Below are 11,894 nucleotides of genomic sequence, written 5' to 3'. Positions count from 1 at the left end.
CTGCACCGCTAAAACAAAATGCTCAGCTGTGCCCTACTTTGTTACCTTGGACACGAGCTAAGTGTTAAATATATGTTTATATTCAGTTAGTTTAGCCGTCGGCTTAGACGTTAAATGCTAATTCGACGTGATTAGATTACCGAAGTTGCAGATGAATCGATGCTGGAGAGATGACCGTACAAGGGGGCATTGGGATTTGAAAATTTGAAGGGAAGGGTGGTCTTCAAAACGCAAGGGGTGTGGAAGCCACCGGCGGAGAACACAAACTCGATGTCAGTTCTGATGTTAATGACATGGAATATTACGGAGGCACTGCATGTTCTGATTTCGCATTTCCCATTCTTATTATATTTTCTTTAATCTTTCTTCTCACAACTTAGGTACGTTGGATCACTGCTAACATATTTTGCCTGCAATATCCCTCATTCAATGGAGATGTACATTAGTTCGCAAAAGGTTAAAAAAGAGAGTCAGTTTTTAGTAAAAAAAAAAAATTAATTTAGATCATAGTTATCTTAATCGAATTGGGATATCAGTTTGGAGAAAAGTTGAGTTGCGAGCTGATATAAACTAATTGAACCGAGTTAAAAAAATTAGTTGAACTGGTTGTTTTTAATATATATATATTATGATTTGTTAATGATTTATTTAATTTAATTGTCTAGACTAACTGGATTGGTGGTGATCTTACTGATTCGACCATTTTGAAAATCTTGATGGAGATATATATTAGTGATGCAATATAATTGGTTCTTTAATACTGCCGCATAATTTAATTAGTTGAGATGAAAAATGTAAGAGGACTACTCAAGTACCTAAAAGAAAGTGAGTTTTTAAGATTAGGTACTAATTACGTCTAAACAAAAATTTAGCTACCAATTAGATAACAAAAAGTTTAGATATTAAATAGGTAAAAGTTACCAAAATTCCATTGTATACATTAAAGTACATTTTTTATCACAAATTTTTAAAAAAATTAATGCAGACTTTTATGCAGGGTGAATGTAGGGTTGAGCAACAATAATCGAAAATCAACCAAAATCGAGGTGTTTGGATGGTTTATGAAATGCATGTTTAAAATCGCAGTTACTTGAAATCAAATTGGGTTCTATTTTTTATTTAATTTATAATTAAATTTAATTTTTATGATATAAAAATAAAGATTGTATATTTAAAATAGTGAAAATAATTTAAAAGTTCTTGAAAAATTATTATTTTTTAGAAATATTTATGAAAAACTTTTAAAATATTGTTAAATAATATTCAACGTAATAAAATTTCATTTTGTCAAAATAAATTTAAAAATCTAAAATACAAATTAATATAAAAAATTGAGAACCAAATCAAATTATGATGGACGGTTTAAAAAATTTTAAAAACCCGATCGAACTGAATTGATATCACCCGAATTGTAAAAAAGAATTTTCGATTTCAGGCTGAAATAAAATTATAAATTTTGGATGTTAAAGAGCATAATTTTACCTTAGGAAACCTTACTTAGGATTAATAAATTTATAAAAAAGATAAAAATGCAGTATCATATGAATCATAAGATGACCTATTTCTATCTATCTCAATATTTACATATATTTTCATTTAAAATATTATTTATTTTATTTATTTGTATCAATATCTATCAAGTCATTTTGTTTATAGTGGAAAAAGTGTGCTAATATATTAATGGGAAATGGTTATGAAATTTAGTATCAATGAGCAAAGACGTGGTACCAAATCAATAATGAACATTTAAGGTTACAGATAAGTCACATTGTTGAAATCATTTTTTAAAAAATGGGGATCGACTTTATTTTGAAAAGAAAATGAAAATCGGGAGTCGCCACCAATCTTTTTTGTTTAGATGTGATCGGATCATCTAGAAATTTGGTCATTTTAATAAAACATTTCGATTTACTAAAACAACGTTTTTAGTCTACGAAATTTGAGAAAATGGGTTCGGGAGTCGGTTATGCACGAGGAAGAATTAGCACCCTCGTGACGCCCAAAATTGGTACCTAATCGATTAATTAACGTCTTAATGTCGAAAGTTGAAAAGATTTTAAAATAAATTTTAAAATACGATCCTTTTTTATAAATGTTTGGATAACTTGAAATGGACATTAAGATTCTCTTGTTTCGAAGAAATAAAATATCATATCCAACACGTAGGATACGATATTTCAAACCTTCGATACCAAAATCGTCTCGTGATTTTCAAAACTTATACATTGAAATTTTAAAAGGCTATTCGGTTATTTGGGTCAAACGAAACAAATCACAACCCAGCACGTAGGGCACAATCTTTCGAATCCAAAAAAGTGGAATATTGCCTTTATTTAGAACTTTAAAAGGTTATTCGATTATTTGGGTCAAACGAGAAAAATCGAAACCCAGCAAGTAGGGCACTATCTTTCGAATCCCAAAAAACAGAATATTGCCTTTATGTAAAAAAAGATCTTCCTTTTTAATGTATCGTAAAAGTTGTGGTACGATTTGATTATGTTGTGCGAAACGAATTTGTAATATTAGAATGCATACCAAAAAAACGTAATAAACGCAATAACATAAATGACGATAATGAGTGCATAATAATTAATAAAATAAATAAAGGGTTAATGAAAACCATAAGTGAATAAACAAAATTATGTAATAAAGCTAAGGGAGACTCGAATGATAATAATAAAGAAACTAAGTAAGAAAATGGCGAAAAATATTGAATAAAACAAACAAATCATAATGATAAAATAGGAGATAATAATAATAATAGCACATTAATAATAATGTTACGTAGGTAATAATAATAATAAACACAAAAAAAAATAGTGCATATATAAAGATAAATAGTAATAATAATGATAAAGATGAAAGAAAATGGTGATATGAAAATAGGTGAAATACATATACGTGAAGTTAAATTTAAGTGTTTGAAAACGAAAAAATAAAAAAAAATAGTATAGGTAAATATAAAACTTATGATAATAATAGAAATAACAATAATATACATAGTAGTTTCGTAACGAAGGATAATAGTGAGAATAATAATAATAATAATAGTGAAACATCATATACAAGGGTAATACGTATAATCTATTTTTTTTAAAAATATAAAAAGGGGATAAGTAAATTAATGAAGTAATGATGATGGAAAATAACAAAACAATGAATTGATATAAAAGTTTTAAAATATTGTTAAATAATATTCAACGTCATAAAAGTTTATTTTGTCAAAATAAATTTAAAAATCTAAAATACAAATTAATATAAAAAATTGAGAACCAAATCAAATTACGATGGACAGTTTAAAAAATTTTAAAAACCCGATCGAACTGAATTGATACCACTTGAATTGTAAAAAGGAATTTTGGGTTTCGGACTGAAATAAAATTATAAATTTTGGATGTTAAAAGAGCATAATTTTACGTTTGGAAACCTTACTTAGGATTAATAAATTTATAAAAAAGTTAAAAATGCAGTTTTATCATATGAATCATAAGATGACCTATTTCTATTTATCTCAATATTTACATATAATTTTATTTAAAATATTATTAATTTTATTTATTTGTACTAATATCAATCAAGTCATTTTGTTTATAGTGCAAAAAGTGTGCTAATATATTAATGGGAAATGGTTATGAAATTTAGTATCAATGAGCAAAGAAGTGGTACCAAATTAATAATGAGCATTGAAGGTTACAGATAAGTCACATTATAGATGTGAGAGCACGCATAAAATTATCCCCAAATAAAGCCTAGTACTAAGTGTAACACTTCAATTTTCACAACTTAATTGGGAATACATTCAAATTAAATCACCCATAAAATAGAAAAATAATTTAATCTCGTGTGTTAGCTTGATGGTAAAGGTGTTCATTGTCTTAAATATGATCTAGGTTTAAGTCGTACTAATCGCATTGCTATTAGGACTTTGCCCTCCTTTTGACTTTTATAAGTAGAGAAATAGTTGATTTGATATTAAATTTTTAATTGATATCAGTTTCGAGTTCAATTCATATATAATTCATTTTTCTTTCTGGGTAATGTTGAATTTAAAATGATTTTATATAATTTCATATAAAATATAAAAAGACAAAAATATAATCATAGTTATATATTTTATGTGGAGAATCAAACTTGCATTTTGAAACAAAAATTACCAATATCTATATATAGTTGGTAACGTAATACCATGAAAGAAATTAACCAAAATTGGCCAATAATACCATAATTTGCGTGCCTTAACCGGATAATGACAAAGAAGAGGAAGATCACTAAGATCACCAGTTTGTACATAAAATGATTTACTTCCCAAACAACTTCCAATGCTGCATCACATTTAATTGTTTGATATTATTCTCAAATTATGAACATTAGAAATTAAAAAGGGTATATATCTTACTTAGAATGTGAAGGTGAAATCATGGCAATCCAATCAGTTGCCGTAGGAACCAACTCTCCACTAACAATCACTGTCACAAACTCTTCATTTTAGAGAAGGGTAGAACTTTTACCAACATTGATTTGGAGAAAAGGGTTTGGATCTGGGCATTGAAACAATGTCCTATTGATGACATGAAAATCGGACACCGCGGTGTAGTTTCGATGTACCAAGGTTGAGGCGGTGATCGATGGATGTAATCGGTACGAAGAATATAAATGAGGGAAATCCAAGATGAAGATGATGAAGAAAATGATGAGAGGAGAAAAGGGTTTTTCCATTGAAGTGAAACAATGGATTTTTGAGGGTATAAAATGCATGAGTCTGAGAATTGAATTTTAAGGTTAAAATGAAAGGACTAGTAAAGGGTTGACCAGGTGCATAGGCGAATTATAGGGGTTTCTTTTAAAGATGAAAGATCGTGAAAATTGACGAGAGCTTTCAAACGGGTGGGATTGGATTGTGCTTATTTTGTATTCAAGCTCGGATCGAGTTGGATGTGTTGTGACGAATTCAGATAAATTTGAATATTTTAAGTTATAAATATTTTAATTTTAAATGTTATAATTTATTAAATTTTTATAGGTTGACATTACAATTCAAATTTGTCTTATAAATTTTTTTTATATATATTTGATCAAGATATTTAATATAAAATAATTAAAGTATGTAAAATTTATTATTCTATAATATTATATAAATTAACGAAAATATCTTTTATTGTATATTTTGTTGACAATTGAATAAATTTTTATCTTTCTTATTAAATTTATAAACCTAATATTCATATTCTAAAATATTTATTCCAAAACTCAAATATATTATACTAAGCTCAAAACCAAAAAAATATACTCATTATTACCCAAACTCGAAATAAACTAATTATAGTCCAAATCTCATGTCTAAAATAAAAAAGAAATTAGGCTCAGTAACCAAATACAATTTCTAAAAGTTAAAGCCCAATTCAAAATCTAATTTAAAAAATATATATTTTATTAAGATATTAAAATTTTAATAATATTTTATATATTGTTAGTTATAATTACAAATATGTATTTTAATATACTAAATTACACATAACTATTGATGTTATATATTTTATTATAATCAATAATATAATAGTTATTATATTAATACTTATAAAATATATTGGGAGTGTTTGGTAAACAGATTTTTGGGTATTTTTTAGTTGATTTGAGCAAAATTGGAGGATTGAGTAGTCAAACCCTCTAATTGTAATGTTTGGTGAATGGAGATTTGTAAGAGCTTGTCGAGCTAAAATCTCCAAAACAAAAAACGTTGGGATGAACAACTTTTTTCAACAGCTGATTGGGAACGAGATATGTGGAATGACATATCTAACCATATTTGCTCAAAAATTACTCCATTTGCCACATGCTCTCAAACCTAATAAGGGTGCTAAGATATCAATAGCCTCCATTTTCCCATTTTTACTTTCACTGATAAAGTCTAAAGTAAATCTCAAAAAAAAAAAAAGCTCCACTGTGAATCTACAGAAGTCAACATTGTCGCGAGAAATTTTCAATCAAATCCATTCATCTTTAAGAAGTTATATTGAGAGGGCATTTGGTATTTTAAAGGCATGATGGAAGATTTTAGTGAAAATGTCAATATATTCTTCTCAAAATCAAAATAATACATATATTTGTACCCAATACAAGAGATAGATCCAATAAGCCCATCTACCATACAAGGGACAGTAACCCTAGTTCCCATAGAGGGTGTCGTCGCCCATAAGTATTCCCAATAGGGAATAAATGTATATTTCTATTAAAATAATATTATTTATTTAACCCTTATTCAACTAGAATTCTTTTATTTTTCTCTATATAAAGGGACATAGTTCAAGCCATAAACATAGAATATTGAGCATCGCCACTCTTCTGAAAAATGGTAGTAATTTACTCTATGACAAATTATATTTTCTTGAGAGATTAGATTATTGATTTTTGTCCCTATAAAAGGTAATTAATTTTTGCCACTATAAAATTAATAAACTTTTCTTTATGTGCAACTAGTTTGTGAAGTTAGAGTTTACACTCTAAGCAAATCGGAGTTTGAGAATAGCAGAGTAAATCGTGTTGGTCAAAAGTTAGGAAACAAATTAGACCGCCTAACTCAAAACATATGTTCAAATTTGATTAGGGTTTATTATTATAAATAATATAGTCACTCGGTTTTAGAAATTTATAATTTTCATTGTGCAACCAAAAAAAGTGTTTTTAACTAATTTATTTTAAAATGATTCTGAAATTAAATAAAATTGATTTTACAATTAAATGATAAAAATTGTTACAGGCCAATTTTGGCCCACATACCCAAAACCCCTAGCCCACTCAAAATTAAACCCAAAACCCAACCCAAAATCCAATTATATCAACCCAATTAATTAACCCTAGCCCAAACCAACAAAAGAGACAACAAAATCAAAAAAGATTAACCCTAGCCCCCCTAGCATTCGGCGCCGAACCATCTGCCTTTGCCAAGGTTGGCCAACTGCTCCACCTCTTGCAGCACCACCCTTGTCCCATCAGCAAGTTGCACCTGCAAGAAAAAGAAAGGAAGTGACAACAAATAATAAACAAAAAAACCATTTACATGGCTATAAAAGCCAAATTAAAAATCAATGTAAAAGGGGGGGGGGGAATTTTTTTGATAAATACAAGCACGAAATATTCAAAATAGGGATTCAAACATAAAAAACGTAGGGATTCCATACAAAAGGACCAAATCGGAGTATTAAAAGAGGTGGTTTTATCTTATTTTTTCTATTTTTCAATTCTGTTCTTTTCTTCCCTTTTTTTTCTTTTTTTTTTCTTTCGAATCTATTACATAAATATATATATTATTAACAAAAAAACTAAAAATTTTACCTTTTTCAAAAATCCGGCCACCGTACACGGTGGCCGACGACGGTGGCACATGGCGGAGGTACAGCGCCGGAATCTCACCGGAAATCCCCAGGCAGAGAGAGGGCTGAGAGAGAGAGAGAGAGAGAGAGCTTTTTTTGAAGAGAACGAAAGAAAAATGAATTTTTTTACAATTTTTTTTGCTTTTATAACAATATAAAACGACGCCGTTTTGCATTAAAGACCCAGGGCATAAAATGACGTCATTTTGCCCTAGGTAGGACCGACCCGATCCATACCCGCTTAGGATCAGCGTGTTTTTTAACGGAAGGGCTAATTGCGCTTTTAGCCCTTCCGCTTTTCTGATACTTCGCAATTAAGTTTTTATGGATTTTCAATTTGGCCTCATAATTTTTTGCGGTTTTCAATTTAGCCCCCACTGATACGCTACGTTTTGATGGGAAGGAATAATTGTTGTTTGGGTCCTCTTAGGTTACGAGCGTGTTGCATTTTGATCCTTTTTCTTTATTTCTTTTTTAAAAATCGCCCCAAAACTTCATTTTTATTTCAAATTTAGTCCTTTTTTTAGAATAAAGTTTATTTTCATAGTATCTTTGTTATTTTATTTATTTTAAATATTATTTATATTATTCTCATGATTATCACTCTTATTATTACTGTTATTTTTATTCATTTATATTATCAATATATTATTACTATAGCTACTATTATTATTTCTAATATATATTACGTACATAGTTTTAATATTATAATATATTTATATAATATTATTAATAAGTTTTTTAAAATATTATTAGTATTTATATTATATATATTATGCAAATATTCTAATACTATACTATATATATATATATTATATTACTATGTATATATGTTTTTAATATCATATTTTTATATATTGTTATGTATATACTTTAATATTGTTAGTTATATATCTTTTATACTATTGTACGTATATTTCTGATATTATATTGTATATTCCTAACGCCATTATTATTTATATATATATACGTACTTATGTAGTATGTGAATAGTTTTTCTTATATACTATTATCATTTCTAATATAGGTATATATTGTATATATTTTATATATATTATGTACATATTTTTAATGTTTTCATATATATATTTCTTATACTATTCCATGTACGTATTATGATCATCTTATGTACATATTTATTATTAATATATATATTTTCTTCCTTATGTTTTTTATTATTTCTAATGTATTGTATATGTTCATTTTATAAATATTATATACATCTATTATGTATATGCTTTAATATTATTATTATGTATACACTTTCCATTTCTATTATTACATATATTTTAACATATATATATAGCATTATTAGTATTTTTTAATATTAAGTTTACATCACCTTACTTATTATTCTTATATGTTTATATATATGTTCATTCTTATTTCGTGTTTAATAATATTGTCATCATGTTTAATATCGCATACGTTGTTATTGTTTTAATATTATTATCGTAGTTATTATTTGTTTCGACGTATTTCTAACTCTGTCATGTTTTGTTACCTCCCATTTTTGTATCATCTCGCTGTTCACCGCCTTAAATATAACAGCCTAATTTTCAGTGGTGTCGGAACAGTGATTCGAGATCACTAAATCCGACAAATGAGTAGGAAATATTATTAATTTAGTGAGTATAAGTTAAATGTGAAGTTAGGAAAAATTTTGAAATAGTGAATAGTGTACTAAAAATAAATACTAAAATAATTAGAATCGAAAACGACGTATCGAGACCTCGGGAATTTTAAATCGAGCCATAAATATTTTTATAAATATTTATGGAGTGTTAATAAGTTAGTATTAAATTTTCGTCAAGAAATTTTAAAGTTCTGATAGTTAATTGAACAAAAAGGACTAAATTGTATCAAATGCAAAATTGTGGGAAATGATTAAATAACTTAAATGATAAAAGAAAGAGGGTTTAAAAGGAAAATAGACCCAAGGTCTATTTGGGCTGGACGGCAAGAGCATGAAATCAGCAAGAAAATAAGGAGAATTAAGGGCAAAATTGGAAAATTACAAAATTTACTTAATAAAGCTAGGACTAAAGTGGAATTATCTAGATTTATCTTTATTTTTCTGCATTATCATCAGCAAAAATGCCATGGAAGAGTTCCCTCAAGCTGGTTTTTCATATTTTTACTTCAAGTAAGTTCAATTCTTGATTATTTCTTGAAATTTTTGTGTTTTTATGACTTTTACAACTAGGTCCACTTGTTGAATTCATTAGTTTTTGATTCTATGAAAGAAATTGAAAGTTTATATGAATATGTGCTAGAAGTATATGCTGATTTGGCATGGAATTAGAGCTTCAAATTGTTTATATGATGATTTTTTTGAAAGAATTGAATAGAAAGTGAATGTTTGAGACGTAATTGTAAAAGAGTTTGAAGTTAGAGTTTTATGTGGAAATTATGAATTTCAATAGTTATGAAATAACTTATAATGTCTTGGAAAAGTATTAATTGAGAAAATTATCTTAATTGAGGGGTTAATTGAGCAAGGACTGAATTGTATGAATTGTGAAATTTGGGGCAAAATGGAAATCAACATTTTGCATTAAAACTGTCTTGGACAGCAGCAGTAGTCTAAATTTGAAAAATCACCAAAAATTGTATAAATGGAATTATAGGATGAATAAAATATGAAATTAAAGCTTATTGAGTCTAGTTTCTTATAGAAGAAATGATGTAAGCAATGGAATTGTAAATCATGAGATATGATAAATTTTGTGAGACAAGGTCAGAATAATTTCGGGTTCCCCTGTTCTGACTTTTTAAAATCATAAAAAATTGGATAAAAATAATTATGGGATCAAATTTATATGTTTAGAATTCTGAATGAGTCTATTTTCAAGAGAAACAAGCGAGGACATCATTCGAATCCTGTACGAGAAGATAATTAATTTTTAGTGAAGAAGGGTCGGAACTGTCAGACAGCAGAACAGGGGAGACTTAAATGAATAAACTGTATGAATTGGCCCAATAAATAATTATGAAATTTTTATGGTAAGAAGACATATGAGTCTAGTTTCTGGGAAAATTTATGGATCTTAATTTGGAGTTCTGTAGCTCAAGATAAAAATAATTTAGTAACTATGACACAGATGGGCAGCTTGAATATTCACATAAGTAGATAGTGAAAATTATGGATAATGTTACCTACAAGTGTGTTGTTTATACTAAGGATGTGGATGGAGAGGAGGAGGAGGAAAAATATACATATATATATGAATGGCTCGTGTATAAATTGATCACATGTCCGATTATAATCGATAAGTGTTGAATTAGAAATGATATAATGATTTATTTGGAATATTTATTATGAAATTATGATTATCATTATGATACAAAAATTGAACTTGTGAGTTTATATGGCTAAAATTTTAGTGATTATTTGTTAATTTTATGAATTTCATGATGTGTTATTTCATATGTATTGATGATAAAATTGTGAATAATGTAAAAGCATGAAAATTGAATAAATGATCAAATTGAGCATTTCAGTTCAGTGACAAGATGAATTGAAGGAAAAGACCATGGTTGGACCATGGCAACAAGTGATAAGTGATAGCTTCGGCTACACTTATCTGATCAAGAAAAAGTGAAAGTGATAAGTGATAGCTTTGGCTACACTTATCTGATCAATGACAAATGACAAATGAAAAGTGGTAGCTTCGGCTACCTGATCAGTGAAAAGTGGTAGTACCGGCTACCTGATCAGTAAATAGTGGTAGCTTCGGCTACAAATGACAAGTGATTTCCGTACAAGACCATATCTGGGATATGGCATCGATGTGATATATGCTACTGTATAAGACCATAGCTGGGCTATGGCATCGATATGTGATATGTGATTACGTGTAAGACCATAGCTGGGCTATGGCACCGATATCTGAATATGTGTAAGACCATAGCTGGGCTATGGCATCGATATGTGATATGTGATTACGTGTAAGACTATAGCTGGGCTTTGGCACCGATATCTGAATATGTGTAAGACCATAGCTGGGCTATGGCATCATTATGTGAAGATGTGTAAGACCATAGTTGAACTATGGCATCGAGAAAACGAAGTACTCAATTCCGTAAGATGTTCACTAATTTGAAGAAGTTTGGTAAGTATTACATGGAATTATGCGACATAAGGAAATATGAGTTGATGAGACATGAGCATAAAACTTGGTTGATGAATGAGTTCATTTGTGATTATATATTTCTACGCCTTGAGTGTAATATCCGTATGAATTGGTATTCCAAATGAGTTAATGAGAAAACTTCTAGTATGAAATAATCTGAGTTCGAAATGAAATATCATGAAAATGTACTTGAAATACATTGGTATGTCTTGTATATGCTATTTGAATTCATAAATGTAGAAAGTAAATGTATGTGGAAATATGAGATGATGATATCTGTACATGGAATTTATTAATGAATATGTACATCCAAATTTATATGATAGATTTTAGTGAACATTGGAATTGGGCTCAATAAGTGATTTGGCAATTTAAATCATGATTGGTAGGA

The 11,894-nt window shown here is 28.2% G+C and overlaps 1 long non-coding RNA gene across 1 annotated transcript; it reads right to left on the bottom strand.

Annotated features, from left to right (window-relative positions):
• Positions 1 to 4,089: 4,089 nt before the first annotated feature.
• LOC121203263 (uncharacterized) lies at positions 4,090 to 4,890 on the bottom strand. Its single transcript, XR_005907347.1, has 2 exons — positions 4,397 to 4,890; positions 4,090 to 4,322 (listed from the first exon to the last, which is right to left on the bottom strand). It is a non-coding gene; the product is annotated as an uncharacterized lncRNA (long non-coding RNA).
• Between the last annotated feature and the right edge of the window lie 7,004 nt (positions 4,891 to 11,894).

This window comes from Gossypium hirsutum, chromosome A13 (assembly GCF_007990345.1).
Source record: "Gossypium hirsutum isolate 1008001.06 chromosome A13, Gossypium_hirsutum_v2.1, whole genome shotgun sequence".
Classification (NCBI taxonomy): Eukaryota; Viridiplantae; Streptophyta; class Magnoliopsida; order Malvales; family Malvaceae; genus Gossypium; species Gossypium hirsutum.
The sequence above is the reverse complement of the archived record's forward strand: the minus strand, read 5'-3'. Positions and strand labels throughout refer to the sequence as shown.